The 12,831-nt window shown below is 38.1% G+C and overlaps 1 long non-coding RNA gene across 1 annotated transcript in view; it reads left to right on the forward strand.

Annotated features, from left to right (window-relative positions):
• Positions 1 to 9,135, forward strand: part of LOC113996363 — a 75,556-nt gene extending 66,421 nt beyond the window's left edge. Inside the window, exons 6-7 of the long non-coding RNA XR_005563432.1 lie at positions 6,508 to 6,606; positions 8,918 to 9,135. This is a non-coding gene — a long non-coding RNA (uncharacterized LOC113996363). The remainder of the gene's footprint in view (positions 1 to 6,507; positions 6,607 to 8,917) is intronic.
• Positions 9,136 to 12,831: the final 3,696 nt, after the last annotated feature.

The raw sequence follows: 12,831 nt of genomic DNA on the forward strand, positions 1-12,831 counted from the left end.
CTCCACTAAGGTATTTAATGAAGAAAGGAACAGGTGAAGTGAGTCCTTGCAAACTGAAGCTAATGTTTTTGTGCTTGCAGTTCTGGCATTTCCTTTGCCCCACTGGAGCTTGGAGACAAAGTCTGACTAGGCATGGCTCAGATAAATCTGCTCTCAGGTAGCTCATGCTGCCACTGTTAGCGGTAGAAAGTAATTAAAGTAATTTGCTTATAAGGAGATGAAGCTCTCTGTATCATTGACTGAGTCAGAGGTGGTAACTTTTAGTGGAGGAAATGGTTCATCTGAGGGGTCCTGTGAGATGTGCATTGAATATAGGTCACAGCAGGTTACTTTGATAGAGGAAAAACAAGCTTTCGCTGCCATCCTGCAAGGACTGCCCTGAAGAACCATCAGCCTTCAGGAGGTTTCATTTCACTCTCTACAGGATCAGGGTTTCACTCTCCAGAGAAAAGTTAGTGCTTTCAGGAAAGAGCCTTAGCAAGTGCCAGGATCTCCTTTAATGTTACACAATACTTTTTTTTCCAAGGGAAAAAAGTTAACTTTCATTGTACATGCAGCTCAGTTACTAGGAGTAGTTATCTTGTAAAATGCTCCATGGACAGTGCAGTTGGTAATTAAAGGGATTAGTGCCTTTACTGACAAACTTGAAATGGAGATGCAGTGTCAACTGACATTTGGCCATGCACAGTTGGTATTTCCTTTTCTAAACTCAATTGTTCTGCAACCTGTGCTCCTGATCCCTGGTCATGTGCCTTGCAATTATCTGAATTCACTGATATTGACATTTGGGTACCTTCAGGGATGTCAAACAAATACTTGTCTGACAAGCTGAAGGCCTGCCTCATTGCTTGAGGAGGAGGGACACAAGTTATATGGGCACATCCTTGGAAGCAGACTGCAAAAGAACAACTTTCTCCATCTGTCTTCCTTTGATTCATACTATCACACGAAATGTTTTCTTGTCACTTGAAATCAATGGGAAGAACCCCAGACCGCTTTTCTTCCTGCTCTCTATTTATGTCTAGCATTTTCTGGGAAAGAACTTTAGTTTCTGTGGTTATTATCATCTGGATGACTCAACTGGATGACATGTGAAAATGATTTGCTCAGAAGGAAATAGATATGTGTCCAGCCATACTATCTTCCACAGTAGATTCAAGTAGAGAAGGAAGGCCATTGCTAACTCAAGCACTGACCTCCACTTCCTAAAGCTATGTGAGGTATCCTTATGCAAGCTGTAAAATTAGCAGCTTCCAGTATTTCTAGTATTTCCATTTTAAGAATTTTCTTTACCCAGCTATTAGTCTGGAATCCCCCCCCCCCGGTGAGTATTGGAAGGGAGCATTTATTATTCCCGTCCTTTGCGGTGGTACCTACACAGCAGCAGAGCCAGTGCTCTTGGCTCTCAGGGTGCTGGCAGTGGGGAAGGTGCTGGTTCCCATGGAGACTGTCTGCATCTCAGTGCAAGATGAGGGGAAGCCAGGAGAGATGGAGACAGAGGCACTGTGAAGAGCCAGAGCATCCTGCACACTTAGTCACCCTGCTGCTGGGTCATCATGTCCTCTTTGTGGACTCTCTCGGTCTTTTATCTTTGCCTTTGCCTTTGAGACTCTTTGTCATCTCTCAGACAAAGCAAAGCAGGGTGTTTTAGTCTGTTGCTCCCCACACCTGTGCTGGGCTTACCTGAGTGCATGTTCTCTGAAGCTGTGGTCTCTTGGAGTCATTTATGCTCAGTCTTGCTTTTCATAGTATGAGCCCCATCAAAAATACTTATATTTACATACTAAATCTGGAGATAATTTTCACAGTTCAAGACCCTGAGATTAGCTCAGTTTGTTAGAGTACAGTGCTAATAACACCAAGGTCGTGAGTTTGATCCCCATACGGACCATTCACTTATGAGTCGGAGTCACTGATCCTTGTCAGTGTCAGACTGTTCTGTTATTCTAGATGTTAGTTCCAGATGTCATCACAAGATTTCAGTGAGGGCATCACTTGAACAAAAACGAAGGATTGTTTAAGATTCTCCATTTTCTTTGTTTTAATTATCCAGGATATAAAATTGTAGCATTTGAAACAATATTTACAATAAGGATTTTGAAAGTAACTTTTCCATGTTGCAAATATGGCAGTTGAAATTTCTACTACAAAGAGTGTTTTTTTTAATTGTTTTTATTGATGGTTAGTCAATTGATTCACTGTGGCCTGAGGACTTTATTTTACAGTAGAGGAAATCTAAACATTGTCAGCATCAGGCTGCATTAGTGACACACAGAAGAGTTGCCTGGACTATGCAAGTTTGAAACCTAGTTAGGAAGCTTAACTAAGTCAAGTTTAGTTAGGAAAGTAAAGCTGGAAGAGGTGATGTGGTTTGGGTTATTTGACTCGGGCAGAACCAGGTTCTTTGTGCAAGGTATTATCTGTCTGAAAGATCTTCAGTGGAGGAGATTCTGCACCCTCAGTAGGTAGTGTCTGCTAGATTTCAATGCACTTATAGAATCATAGAATGGCTTGGGTTGGAAGGCACCTTTAAGATCATCTTGTTCCAACCCCCTTGTCCTGGGCAGGGAACCTTCCTGTACACCAGGTAGCTCAGAGACTCATTCAGCCTGATCTTAAACACCTCCAAGGATGGGGAGTCCACAACATCTCTGGGCAACTTGTTCCGGTGTCTCACCATCTTCACAGTAAAGAATTTCTTCCTAATTTTATTCCAAACCTGCTCTCCTTCAGCTTAAGGCCATTCCTCCTTGTCATGTCTCTCTACCTGACCACGTGAAATGTCCCTCTCCAGCATTCTTGTAAGACCCTTATCATTAGGAGTTATCTATATGCTGTCGAACTTCTAGGCAGGAAACCTGATTGTAATTAAATTCTACTTTAATAGCACCAGCAGACTTTTTATTTGTCACTGAAGAGAGCTCACGAGAAGAAATTTGACTTACACCCATTAAAATGTCTGTTGTTTTTCCCACTGTGTGCTGTTTTGTTTTTTGCTCTTAAAAAAATACTTCACAAATATTGTTTCAAAGAATGAATTGTAGTGGAATATTTGGCTTTAAACAATGGTATTGCTAGAACAGGCACCTCAAAAGCTTGTTGGAGAGAAGATAATTGAGGGAATACTTAGCAGTATCATTCTGTGATGCAAACTATATAAGGTTGCCGAGGCAGGCTGTACTAAGGAAAAAACATTCAAGTGAAGCAAGAAGAATTTGGTGGAAATCTGAATATTTGCTCAGAAGTATTTTGCCTAAGTAGGAAAAGTATGATATCTATACTACTGATGACACAACTAAAGTGGGGACAATGAACATGGTACAGAATAGTAAGGGAAATAAGACATATTCTGGAAGCAGAAGACAAATATTAAGATGAGCCAGGGAAAAACAAACAAACAAAACTCAAGACAAAACAAAAAACAAAACTAAACCCCAAAACTAACCAACCAACCAAACAAAAAATCCCACACAAACTTAAAACAACAAAACAAAAACAACTCACACAATTTTTTTAGATATCATCAATGAAGGAGCCATAAAGAAGATAATCAGAAAGTCTACAAGAGGAGAAGCCCTTGACTGGTATACTTTCAAGCATTGCACAGGATCTGGTTCATGATGCATAACTGAAGGTTGGACCCACTTTATCATAGCAACCATCTCTGTAGGAAAGACAGAAAGAAAACAGTCTGACATGGGCATTTTTTTAAAAAAAAACAGGATCTGAATAAAAAAAAGAGGACATCTTGAAAGATTACCAATAACAGTGAAGGGAAGAAAAACAGTGGAAGGAACCATTAAGAATATTTAATGAGACCCAAATGGTGATTCAGAACCTATATACACTCTTATAATTAGGATTTCACAAAGACCAAACACATGCAGAAAAACAACTCAGATTGCAAAATAAAGATACTGGATGTCAAAAAGCAACCTTCAAAAAGCACAAGTAATTATAAAAGGCAATGAATTCGGTATGCAATTTATGTATATAAACACAATGTTACAAACCAGAAAAGACTTCCAGAAACAATTTGCTAAATCCTATAAAAAGTAACAAAATTTTTAAAACATCTAAAGAAGAATGTTTCCCAGAGTCAGTGAGACCAGTGGAAGATTCCGAGAGCGTAGTGGAGCTCAAAAATTTTGCACAGAAAATAGCCATTGTAATTTGAGGCAAATTTCCTAACTAAGCTAGTTGAAATGGGACTTGTAATTTTCCAGGAGTTCAGCTTTCTTAACACTGCATCAACTTAAATAAATACAATTGCTGCTTTGGAAATTCAGAATCTCTACCCTTACAGATTGCAATTACCTAATCTTTTTACAAATAGCCATTACCTTTCAAGGTGATAATTTCAAAATGCAACGTTACAAGAAGATATAAGAGTGTTGGAGATACTAAAGGTCTATGATTCCTCAGAAACTTGACAGAATTAATGCAGTGGGAATGATAGGACTGAATTTAAATTTGTTTTCACCATTTTCAACTATTTAAATGTAAACAAGAATGTACATGTGTGCACATAGGCCCACACATTTCTCCTTATAGTTCCTTCTACTTCATTTCCAAGAAGACTTAATGTAAACCTCAGCTGGATAAAACTAATCAAAGTATCTGTTTCCTCAAAACTTTATTTGCACATACTACTTCTAATTTTTCTTTTTCTAAGCATCCAGTAAGTAATACCAGAAGTCTAAAAAAAAATTCTATCTGTTGTAATAGGATTCAAGGGTCAATAAAAATAAAAACAGTAATAGCATTCCTTGAAAAAGACAGCTAATTACAGTTCTGTGAAGAAGAACAAGACTGTAAAATAAGTACCTGCTTCATTAGCACTCTCATTTCACATCTATCATGCAGAGTCCTTATACAGCTAAGCAAGAGTACTTTAACCTAAATTGGTTGACATTTATTGGCAAAGACCCTGCTTTAATGCCAGCTCCCTCCCCAGAGCTATTTCTAACCCTTGCTTATATGTTTTCTCTGCCTTCATTCTATTTCCTTCTACAGGTTTACAATGTGGGATAAAAGCTCTTTAGTCTGGTATTGTTTAGCATTGTAATCTGACCTTAACTTTGATGAGCTAGAACAAACAGACATAATCCTCAGAATACAGGCAGGAGGCAGAAATCTATTTTAAAAATCATCAGGACTAGGTTTTTGCTCTCAGGAAGGACTCTGGTTGCTCACACGTCACTATCAAAAGTAAAATGAGACACATGGAGAGATTATCATCCCTGCTCTTTTTTCCAAATGCTGCTGTGACACCAAAACCTAAAGACTGCAGGCCCTAGAACCTGTGTGAGCCATCCCAGATCAACCATTCCTCTCCCAGACTGTTTCTGCAGGTTGGGAGCTCATGTGTAAGAACATCTCTTAACAGAAGGTCGGTTGTGCTCAGAGATGGACTGTGTGGAGAACGCAGAGGTCAAAATGTAAGGACATGCCAAGTATGGAGCTAGGGTGAGGAGATTCATAGTTCATCCAATCTGTATACCAAGTGGCACAAAAATTTGCAATACTAATGCTCACAAATATTACATATATGCTCAAATTAGGAAATCATGTTTAAAGATAACCCTCCCTCCCCAAATAATCCACTTTTGTTTTTCATTTAGTTTCCAATTTCAAAGTTATAGGTTTTACATCCTGCAGAATTTTTCTGTAGTCACAGAAGATAGAAACTTGTTTATGCAACTCATAAATGCAAGCTGAGACTCCTACATAATTACAGGTCTCCAAACAATATGCATACAGGAGCTGGCAAGTCCACGCTGGTTAATCAGTTTTAAGATGGAGCAGCCTTTGAAACAAGCAGAGAATCTCATTACCCAGCTGCATAAATCCATGGTTCAGTCACATCTTGAACTGTTGTGTGCAGTTTTCATCCTGTGATCTCAGAAAAAGAGGGTATAACTGGGAAAGATTGAGAGTAGTGTGATAGACATACTCAAAAATATACTAGTCAAAATAGTATATTCAAAATATTAAAAAATTGGAACTATTCTTGAAAATACAGGACAGTTACTGAGTAAACATTAGCTTAGCAAAGAGACAAGTTGGACTGAGAAGTAGGGAGAAGTATCACATTAAAAGAAATGCACAGAGTTACATTGGGAATGACTGCTCACAGTCTCTGCCAAAGCAGAACTACAGGATATCAGAAGTGAGCAGATGGCAGACTCAGAGCAAATGAAAGAAATTGATTTTTCACATTGTGCAGGTAAACTACAGGTTTTTTCAGATGCAAAACATCTATGTGAGTTCAAAAGATGCATGAAAAAAAATCAAAAGGAAAAAAACCCTCAGGGCCATTAATTACGAAGACACCATCTCAGACTCAAGGAGCCCTTGGAGCTAGAAAAATATTCTAAGGAAACATCATTATGTTTTTGACCTTTTCTTTTTCTCTTCTCTAAGCATCTGCTTTCGTGTGCGTAGTGACAGGATACTAGGAAAAATGGATATATCCATCCCATGCTCTGAATCCAAAATCTTTAGTTTGTGTTTCAGAACCGCCAAGAATCATGAAAATTAGATGTAATCAAATGCCCCTCAAGATTTTTTCCCCTGCAGGAACAGAGGAAACAACTGCAGAAGGTATGATGTGGATTCTGATTAAGTTTTTCCCAAATATTTCTATGAAAATAAAAAAATTACCTCCGGGGATCTGAGTCTTTTTTCCCCCAGGAAGCTCCGAGCATTGCTAAGGGACCTTTAAGTGCTAGGGTATGCTCAAGTGTAAAGGATATGTGAGATGTAAAGCTGCTTTGAAGTATTAGGTCACTAATCCTTTGCACCTATGATAGTGTGTTTCTTCTGAGTGTCAGAGACTTCCTTGTTTACAAGGGCACTGCTAATTCCAGCACAAACCTTGTGTGAGTTTGCTTTAAGCTATGCCATGAGTCCTGCATGGGTCCCAAACTAACTCACACAAGCATAAGCATAGCTCACCTCCTCCTGCCTCTGGGTGGGAATCACACCTCTGCCTTGGAGCAAATGATTTTGTGAACTGAAAAGTTTCTCCCACGATGCTAGGAGGCAAGCTACCCTTTCACAGTCTGGTCCAGGCATCCAGCTTTTGCTTCTGGTTTTGCAAGGCAAAGGAGACCAGAGCATTTGTATGAGGGAGAAAGAAGGCTGTGAAGAGTGGATCTATATGCCAGCATGGATAAAAGGAATAACAAGGTCTGACTCTGGAGAAGTGGGCTGTGGGGTCAGCTGTAGAGGTGAAGCATGTGTTTGGAGAAATTAGCAGTTATGAATGAAGAGTGACACTAAGACACACTTCACACTGAGAGGTGTAAAGTTAAGAAGTAGCATAAAATTTCTCATTTCTCCATTTAATCAAAAGACTGCTTCATAACGTTAAGAAAGCAATCAACCTACAAATGATGTCTCTGAAGGAATAGCTAAACATTATTCACAATAAAAAGTTCATCTTCTGTGAAAGATTGAAATAGTAATCAATTGGCACACCAATATCTCTGCTGATATTTGTAAAGGGGAGTTACAGAATTAAGGCAATATATAGTATATCTGACATGAAAGTTGGCTGTTGTCTCAAAATATGTAACCTCTGGCTGGGATGAGTAGGTAGATAACCTAGTGCTTAGCAGGCATCTCTATTCCAATGCTTCCTCCATTACTTTGCAATGCACCATTTTGCTTTCAGTCCTCAGATACATATTGCTTCATCTAAAATTAAGTTCCCTGATTGTCTCAGTGGGTATCTTAGGCAATATTTGAAGTAATTATGTCACTTCAAAAGCAGCATAGGAAAACAATATTGTTCCATTTTATTTCTCTTCACAGCTGTCCAACCAACATTAAAATAAATCAGAAGTGCATTACGTTCAGAGCAACAACATGAATATAAAATCTCTCCAGCACAGCAGAAGCCATCAAACAATTAGCAGGTGTCCTTATGACTAAACAAATATATTTTGCACTTCTGGATCAACCCAATGGGAATTAACACCACTGAGAGAAAAAAAATACTAATCTTTAACGGTGTTAACAAGTCATATAGTACAGATTATCCCATAATTACTTCAGTAGTTATTTTACAGAAGATATGTGCATTTCTAAAATTTAGCACTTCCATGTAATCCTGCTTGGCCTGAATGGAAAATCATTTCATACCTTCTTTGTTTTTTTTTTTACTTTATCATCTTTGTTGCTTTGGTGTCCTCTGTCATGCTCCAGGAAGATGCTTGCTTAACATAAAATCTGGAAATCATAGTTAGGTCAAATTAAATACAAAGATAAAGTGTGTAGGTATGCAAGTATTTAAGAAGTGAATATTGGTTGTTATAATAAATGGTGCCACAAGCTGAGCTACAGAACACATTTCTTGGGGAAATATTTTTTCCCCTTCATATATTATGCCTTCATATTCCCATGATACCACTTCTGAGACTGGGGAAACCACAGTTAGCACAGTCTGCAAAACTGAGATGTAGGTAAATACAGAAATATATAAAAGGCAAATAATGATATTACTGATCAGTGATGTCACACTGGACTTATGACAAATGAGAGAGGTACCACCATCAAAGGTGTGACTGGAGCCTCAGCCCAGCATACTGCTAAAGCTAAATTTAACAAAATGAATGAGTTTCAGAATCAAGTGTCAGTGGATCATGGTTTACCTATGAGAAAGTTAATCAAATGAAATTAAACTCAATGAAATTAGAAGGTATTTAATTTGTGTCTCATTCAGAACATCTAAGTAGTATTTTTACTGTAAGATAAGACTGTAAGATCAAGATGTGGTCATGAATACATTCGCATTTTATCCATCAATGTTTTTAATGGTTTTTTTGTGCTTAATTCTTGTACATTGTTAATAAAGTAAAAACAAAAATTACCTATTTATTTCCTATTGTGTCTATTGCTTTGTTTTTAGTGGCAGCTCTATAAGCAAATAAACACTCCAGAGAGTTGCTCATGATGGAAGTTGGACTTCAAAGATACAAATTGAAGCCTTCAGAGCCAGTTTAATATGCATAATGTGGTCTGATGAAAAATAGTATAGCTATGCTGTGGTGACCAGCACTGCTTAGCATTCATTTGGATTTCAAGCTGCAATGGAGGAATGGTGCAACATTTGGATACACAACATTCATCAACACAATGAATAAAATGTAAGCACCTTCTCTTTTTTCTGTGATCGTGAAGGAACAAAAAGTCCAAATCTTATTACAGAAGTAAAATCAAAGACAATTTTCTCACAAGATGGGTTGTTATTCACAAAGCATTTTCAGGAGTCAGCTGAGAGGTGAGAACAGTTGTTCTAATTTTTCTTCCCTGTTGCAATGGGCAGGGCACTTCTGTGCTCTTTTTCCCTGTTTGTAAAATAAGGATAGAGCAATAATGAGTTCTTCGGTTTTATGATTCTCTTAATGTTTGCATAGCACTTTAAAGTATCAGGAGTAACATAGAAATAATAACTACTGGACATATAGCAAACACAAATACTTCTATTTCCAGCATTTTACCTTTTATTTGTTCAATATTTTATTGAAATATAACTTGTGATTTTTATGTAATGAGAAATAGATTACTAGGTAGCATACTAAGCAAAAATTTGGTGCGGAACACTCTAAAACAATAATTCCATCCCAGAAGAAACTAAGATATTTACAAGATCTTTTTACAATAAAAATGAACCATTAAAAATTTGGCAGGGATTCTCTGAGCATAATTGCAGTTGTGCTTGTTTCAAAATGCCTGTTAAATCTTATTCACCAGGACTGTAACACTAACATGCCTCTGCCTATGAGAAAATAATTTAAACTATTTTAAATTGAAAATTTAGAGCTGTTATAATTAATTGTGAATCATTAGAAATGGATGAATTAAAAAATAAATAAAACCACAACAAAACAAACCAAGATTGTTTATAACATAACAGATCATTAGCAAACTGCTGTAGAATCCAAAGATTTGACAGAGAAAAAGATATATCACAGGCATAATCATCTTTTATATAAAAACCTTAAATTTTCTGTCATATCCTCCAGCACTGACTCTCCCCTGGGGTTTAGTGCAACCCATCCCCACCTGGGTTTTGTAACTCTCAGTAAATCTTTATGAGTGTCACCTACGCTTGGACCACAGAAGAGTTCCAACACACTTGCTGCCCACTGATTTGGTTTGTCAGGAGGAGTGATGGGGATTCTGTTTGGGAGGGAGAGTGATGAAGGTGTACATACTATAGGTATCCCTGTCTGTTCAAACCTCCTTTTTATGATCAAGTAGTTTTTAAGATTAAATATGGGTTTTTCTCTGTGTTTTAAGCTTGATAAGCAGGCTTAGCAAGTGTCACAGCATTCTCATGGACTTATGTGCCTGGATAGGTACCCTCAGAGAGGATTTTATGTCTGTCCTAGGCTCACAAGGGTAGCAGTGTGACAATTAGAAAAGGGCATACCAAAAAATGTTAAAAGGTTTTCTGCTACGTAATGGCCATTTTTTTTTCTGTCTCCAATGTATTACAACTGTATGCTCCTATCTTCTTGGTATTAATTTGATAACAAATAACTCACTTATACTGGTGTTTTGTATGATCTTCTCCTAAACCCCCTCCCCACATTATAATTTTGCACATACACACCTTTAAGACAAAATTTTCTGTTGAGGTTCCCATCAGCTAAAAAATTATTAGAACAGCCTCAGCTATCTTCTCTCATGTCACTGGAATTAACACAAGAAAAAAGAAAGAATATCAAAATATATGCATGGGATTCTATCAGACAAATGTTACCCTTGAAAAGCTTGAGTAATCAGCATTGATAACAGAGGAATGTAAGATCAGATCTGGTCAAAAAGGACCTCAGTCATACTGTCTATGTACCTTGAAATCAGACACGTTCATAGAGCCTAATGAATCCGAACCTACATATTTAGTAGAAATCAACTGACATACAGGCTTCTTGGCTAGTTTTACAGTCGTGTATTCATTCAGCACAATCTCATTATACTGGAAGACTGTGGAATGTGGAAAAATGTGGGAATCATTCTGCCAGAACAAACGACTGCCTTACATTCTGCATCTCATTGTTGGAAGTCACTTCCAACAGGAGTTTTACATAACAGTTCCTGTTATGTAAAAAGCAGCTCCAGCATTGGTTGGGAATAGCCTCTGTGCTGGAACAGCAGGGTTTATGGCTGCTTTGTTCATAATACAATTTCTGCAATTTAAAAGAGAGCAATAGACCAAAGAGGAGAATACAGTCAAACTGTGGCCAACGGAAGTGAATAAACTCTGTCTAAATGGTAATTTAGAGACACCTTAGCGTTGACTTTAAATGTGCTTTAGAAAGTGCTTTTCATAAGGAAGATATGTGATTAAATTAAATTCCTCTCCAACAATAGTTTACAGCTACCTATTATAAGCTTGTGAAAAGTGTCAGTGGAGATACCGAACACATCTCTTGCCAATTTGAACTTCTCTTAAAAATTAAAATTTCTATACATTTGCACAGTATTATTCTGTTTCTGTCTAGTGGCACTTTCTATTCTATTCTAGAGTAACTTTAATTACTATATCTATAATTTCAGCCACATCCTAATTTACCATATTGATTGTCCATTCAGCAGTGAAGTTGGTTGATTATTTATTTTTATAGTAATAGTGTCCAAAACAGTTAATGTTCAGCTGACTGCACAATTTCCTCACTAGACTGGTTACGGTTTCAAGTTGCACTGTGTAAATCTGGAAGTCTGTACAGTGAGAGAGAAAACCAGATTCTATGTTCATTCTCCTGCTTGGAAAAATATGCTATTTTTGATTGCATGGGAACTCAGAGTCATGATCCTTGCATGGCCATTTAAAGTCTGGGAAGAGAGGTCTGCGCATGGATTTGTGAGTCCCCAGCAAACACAATCACTCTTAAGCAAATTGTAGAAAAGCTGTCAAGTTTGGGGATTAAAACTGCTTGTTACTGATGGCTTGGAAGGAAGACCATGCCTGTGAGAGACATGAGCTGCTGTGGGTTTATTCTGCCATTTCTACCTGCCCCAAGCTTGTCACTTGCCTCTCCCGCTCTCTGGCCTTAGCTCTGCTCTGCAGCTCCCAGCCCAGGAATATCAAAGGAAGCAGATGACCACAAGCAAAGGGGATGTAGAGGTTGTTTCAGCACCCCACAGGCTGAGCAGGCTCCCCACAAGCAGGGCAGCATGGGCTGTAGTGACTTGCTCAGGAACAGACTGACTACCCATTCTGCCATGATCTTGGTTCTAGGAGGTATTATTTCCTTCCCTTACACCCAGACCCTTAACAAATCTGGCTCCCTCTTTCACCACAGAATGAACACATCTTTCAAGGCACCATGAAGGAAGAGACACGCTTTTCTGGGCTGGATGATCATCAATATCTCCAGCTTTCTGGATATCAACAGGAACCCAGGCATTTTGGTTATTATGAAAAGTGTGAGTGTATTTGTCTCAGGACTGTAGTGCCAACATCCATCAAACAATTATTTGATTTTCAGGTGGGTTTTTTATGTGTCCCAATGCTGCATTTCTCATCTGTGAAGGTTCTCTATAAATATCATAAAAGCTTGGGCATGAGAAAGTCAAAGAGCCTACTACCTGACTAACACGAGAGAAGTGACCTGGGCATTCCCTTCATCCTGTTGCAAGAAATGCCTGAAGGAAGAAATTATTACATTCTGTAGATGGAGATGTCTTTTTGTTGAACAGCTGCAGGCACAAGTTTTTAGTACACAGCTAATAATCACCATCCTCCTTCCAACTTGACCAGATGAAATTTAAAGCTACTGTCATTCCAACTCCACTCCTTCCCTCCTTCTCTAC

The sequence above is a fragment of the Pipra filicauda genome, unplaced genomic scaffold, assembly GCF_003945595.2.
Source record: "Pipra filicauda isolate LSUMZ 115617 unplaced genomic scaffold, ASM394559v2 scaffold20_size4479445_pilon, whole genome shotgun sequence".
Classification (NCBI taxonomy): Eukaryota; Metazoa; Chordata; class Aves; order Passeriformes; family Pipridae; genus Pipra; species Pipra filicauda.